We start from the raw sequence: 5,362 nt of genomic DNA on the forward strand, positions 1-5,362 counted from the left end.
AGATATGAGGAAGTGGTAAATGTATCTGTCTCTATGATGGTATATGTCTCTATAACAGAGTCTGAGGAAGTGTGTTGGCCTGTACTCAGTGTGAAAACAATTAAGGAGGGTGTTTTTGTGCCCTAAACTCTCATGTGAAAAACATTGATCTTCATCTTCAGACCACTCATAGTCAACGTTAAGACATTTCTTCTGGTGACATCAGTGGTCAGCTGTAGGATCACTGATGTTCCATCTATATTCCCAGAATTCCTATCCACACAGGAGATACTGCCACTAATCCTGGACTGCGCCATATGTCCAATGTCACTATAGTAACAATTTATAATGACACTCCCTCCTTCAACTCCAGTCACCTCCTGTTGGTCCACAGAGTTCTGGAGTACCTGAACACAGAGGTACAGACACCAAAGAAGGTCCTGAGTGATCAAGTGTTTTTTGTAACAACTGACCACAAATATCATAATGATGATATGATGGATAGAGAACAGAAAATAGACATATAGCAACATTCCTCATGTCAACTTCAACAATAATAGTGACACCAGCAGTATTGTGCTCGAGACCATCTAAAGCGAGTCAAGACCAAGACCTGGAGCGAGACGAGAGGTTCGAGACCGAAGCAAGACTGAGACCAGAGAAATGCAAGTCCAATTCAAGACCATGATTGTTATACTGTCAAATCGCCATCATAATAAAAGTAAAAAGCTACTCTACAAATGATTACCAACCCAAACACAGTGGGGAACAATGAGGGTCTTCTACGCCTTGAGAGAAGAGCTAAGGATTTATATGAAAATAATCATCATATTTTCACCAGGGGTGTAATCATAGAATTACATACACAATCCATATTATTTTCATATATGATCTCTGTGGTCCTAGTAGTCTAGGACTGGTAAAGATTTGTCATATCACTTTTAACATGCATTACCTTTTAATGTGGCAGAAATACAACCAGTCATGATGTTTTCAGCTGATTGTCAAACAATCACATCAAATAGGCGCTCCTGTAGAATACCCGCGAACGTTGCTCCATTCACAAAATAATTCCAGCATCCAAACAGTGCACTTGCACAATTTGATGAATGGAAAGAGACAACGGTTACAAAACACCTACGTGTATTGTAATGACAATGTCACGTTCCTGACCTGTTTTCCTTTGTTTTGTATTTATTTAGTATGGTCAGGGCGTGAGTTGGGTGGGTTGTCTATGTGTTGTTTTCTATGTTGGGGTTTTGTGCGTTCGGCCTGGTATGATTCTCAATCAGAGGCAGCTGTCAATCGTTGTCCCTGATTGAGAATCATACTTAGGCAGCCGGGATTCACGTGTGTGTTTGTGGGTGTTTGTATCTCGTGTCAGTGTTCGTGTCACACGGGACTGTTTTCGGTTTTGTCACGTTTTTTTTTTTTTTTTTGTATTTGTAAGTGTTCAGTTTCGTTTTGATTAAATAAATATGAGCACTAACCACTGCGTTTTGGTCCGACCCTTACTCCTTCTCCACATCCGAGGAGGAGGAATTAGACAGCCGTTACAGACAATCTGTGATTGTCATTAGGTCTACACTTGTAGACTGAATTGATGCGTCCACTGCTTCATGTGACTGGGACACCAGATATCACCACCACCAACATAACCATAGGAATCAGTAGGACTGTTAGATCAATGGAACTGATGGTGAAAGATTATGTTTATTGTAAAATATTGTCCATAAAACATCTAAGATATTACGATTTTTATATGATCCTTTTTGTGCTGCTACGACTAAATGGACATATTTGTTCAGCTCTTTATGCCTTTTATGTGTGAAACTTGGCCATACAATAATAGAAGGTTGCTATTTCTACAAACCACAGAGGTGGGAGGAAGTGGTAAATGTCTATAACAGTGTCTTGGCCTGTACTCGGTGTGAACACATTAAGAAGGGTGTATTTGTGCCCTAAACTCTAGTGTGAACAACAGGAAATGTTACCTTTCTTCATATTTCTATTATCATCCATTTGGAAGAGTAAGTGTGAAATACAGCTGTATGAGTGATAATTACCTCATGGAGTCCTTCTCCTTGCCCCCCTCAGGACCTTGGACTGTGTTGTCAGTCTGAACAGGCTCAGGTCCTTGGACTGTGTTGTCAGTCTGAACAGGCTCAGCAGTTGGAGAGAAAGAGGATTGTTCAGTGGTTGGAGCTTTAGTTGCTGTGAGGTAAAAACAACAATGTCATTATGACTGGTGTACCAGAGAGACACAATATAGACTGAACTGTAACAAGACATTGTGGCTAAGATATGACCTTCTTGTTCAGTTTATTTCATGTGGATTTTAACTTAGAATTAGAACTGTTGAGTTCAAACCAATGGCATGACCACTAAGTGTCCCTAAAAGCTTTGAATCAAGTTACAGTTCAATCTGTTTTAGATTAAGCTTTGAATCAAGTTACAGTTCAATCTGTTTTAGATTAGATAAACCAGGTTAATACTTAATTCTACAGAATCTGATTGCTCTCTACTCACTGGTCATAGTGGTGGTACTTTGTGTGGTGGTTTGTTGTCTGACAGTGATGTGAACAGGCATCATAAGGTCTCCCACTCCACACATGTACCAGCCAGTGTTCTCCATCTTCAGACCACTCATAGTCACCATTAAGACGTTTTCTCCGGTGGCATCAGTGGTCTGCTGTAGGGTCACTGATGTTCCATCTATAGTCCCAGAACTCGTCCACACACAGGAGACACTGCCAACCCTGCCAATCCTACACCAGTTCCTATTTACATTGTCACTATAGTAACATTTAACATTGACACTCCCCCGTTCAACTCCAGTCACTTCCTGTTGGTCCACATAGTGTTCTGGAGTACCTGAACACAGAAGTATCTGAGCTTTTAGATTGACAATAAATTGATGATTAAAAAACATACGGATGAGCTTGTTAAGAAGTTGAGATTTAAAGTAGGCTTCTTTTACAGAAATAGATCATGCCTCTCCTTAAACGGCAGGAAGCAGATTGTACAGTCAACTTTCCTGCCAGTTATCGGAATGCAGCCACTACTCTTAAACCTTTGTATGTCATCTACCTTTGCCCCCTTCCCTTTGTCACAGGTAACAGTTTTAATACGTATCATTACATTCTGTATCAAAAGGTTAGCTCGTCCTCATTAAGGTCCCATAGATCACTTCACTACTCCCTTTTTGTTTCACAAATATCTACTGCACAAGTGTCCAACCTACCTCACTTCACTGTGAAAATGTTTTAATATGAGAAACCAAACCTGTTTACAGGAATGGTTAACTCTCAAGGTTCCACTAGTACGTACCGATCTAGGTTAATCCGCCAGTTTTAATGCCTTTCATTTTTTAAATATCCTACAAAACTCCCTAAATCTTGACTCTCAGGTGCCCCTTGGGCAGTTTAGGACTTTAATGTTGAAAGTATTTAATGACAATTTCAACTGTTTGGATTTCATGTAAATAACTGTATTTGCAGTGTTTGAAGCTGTGGTTTTGACTCTGTCATTTGAAGTTTATTTTTATATATCATTTTTAATTTGTTGTATTGTTGTCCTCGGGGCACCATCGTAAATTACACCCTGGTCTCAATGGGTTCCCATGAATAAATAAAAGTAAAAATGACATTTACAAAACGGACACCAAGGAAGGTCCTGAGTGATCAAGTGTTTTTTCGTAACAACTGACCACAAATATAATAATGATGATATGATGTATAGAGAACAGAAAGAAGACATATACCAACATTCCTCATGTCAACTTGAACAATAATAGTGACACCAGTAAATGAAACCAGAACACCAGTCATGTAATCATATGGAAGAGTTGCAGGGATCTTACCTGCAGTGACAGATAGCTCGAACCATCCTGTCCTGACATCTGATCCACCATTGATCTCAACAGCACACCAGTAACGTCCAGAGTCCTCTGGCTCCAAATCAGTCATGGTCACAGTGAAGGTTAGCTGGTTAATTAATGTCATCAGAGATTGAGGCCTTATCTGTTCTCTTAGGAGGGTCAGTGTGTACAACAGGGGAACAACTATCGAAATGATCTTCTATACACAAATATTTCAAATGTTTGATATGATAATGATGATAGTGACATTGGATGGTGATGGAGCCTCCTGTCTTCACAGACACACGATAAGCACCTGCAGAACCAACAACAGAAAACACATCAGATCAGATTGGAATTCTCACAACAGAAAAATGACATTCCATCTGGATTTTAACACACATAATACAGGAAGTGTTATTGATATGACAAGCTACTGCTCCTGTCTTCAGAGTTTCAGCATGTATCCAGTCCCTGTCCCTGACCTCAACTTCAGCATTTCATAGAAACATGTTACTCTTACCGGAGAGTCTGGAGAAGATGAAGAGGAGGAGGAGGAGGAGGAGGGAGAGATGAGAATTCATTTCTGGGTATGTGTCTCTGTATGTTATATGGTACCAATTCACAATGTGCGTGTCAAGGACCAAGGCACCAAAGAGAATGACTGAACTTCCTAATACCTACAGCTGTCTTTAACGCTCTTCCTGCATCTGTTTGAGTGTATATGCCCCCTCAGAGGCAGATAGCAACTATTACATTCTATGAACTAGTTGTAACATAAGGCTCTAAGGCACTACAATTGATATTTGTATTTTATTAGCACATTTTTAGATCTTACATCAAATAAAATCACTTATAGTGTTAAGAAATATGGACGACCCGGCAGCCTATTTAGTTGGTGTTGAGCAGCAACAGTTGAGATGGAGTCAGAGGTTCAGGTGCAAAAATAATATAATTTATTTAAAAGTGCAGGTGATCTTTTTGGTATATGAATAAACTACGATCTCACTTTGTTGTAGACTCTTCTTGGTAACAGAGAAGGTACTCTGGTTGATGTCATGAGCGATTGAGTCCTTATCAGTGCTCTTGGGATGGTCAGTGTGTAACGATTCTCGTTGGTGGAAGGAGAGGAGGACCAAGGTGCAGCGTGGTACATGTTCATTTTAATAAACAAAATAAACTGAACACTGAATTGACAAAAAATAATAAAGAGCGAAAACAAAACAGTTCTGCAAGCAATACTCACAAACAGAAAACAATCACCCACAACACACAATGGAAAACAGGCTACCTAAGTATAGCTCCCAATCAGAGACAAAGATAGACAGCTGCCTCTGATTGGGAACCACACCAGGCCAAACACAGAAATAGACAACCTAGACATACAACATAGAATGCCCACCCACATCACACCCTGACCAAACATAACATAGAAACATACAAAGCAATCTATGGTCAGGGCGTGACGCAGTGCCCACAACATATGAGCACATATCCTGGTAATATCCTTGACACAAGTATTTC

At 39.9% G+C, this 5,362-nt stretch overlaps 1 pseudogene; it reads right to left on the reverse strand.

Annotated features, from left to right (window-relative positions):
• Positions 1 to 352: 352 nt before the first annotated feature.
• LOC139543458 (polymeric immunoglobulin receptor-like) lies at positions 353 to 4,422 on the reverse strand (annotated as a pseudogene).
• Between the last annotated feature and the right edge of the window lie 940 nt (positions 4,423 to 5,362).

This window comes from Salvelinus alpinus, chromosome 18 (assembly GCF_045679555.1).
Source record: "Salvelinus alpinus chromosome 18, SLU_Salpinus.1, whole genome shotgun sequence".
NCBI lineage: Eukaryota > Metazoa > Chordata > Actinopteri > Salmoniformes > Salmonidae > Salvelinus > Salvelinus alpinus.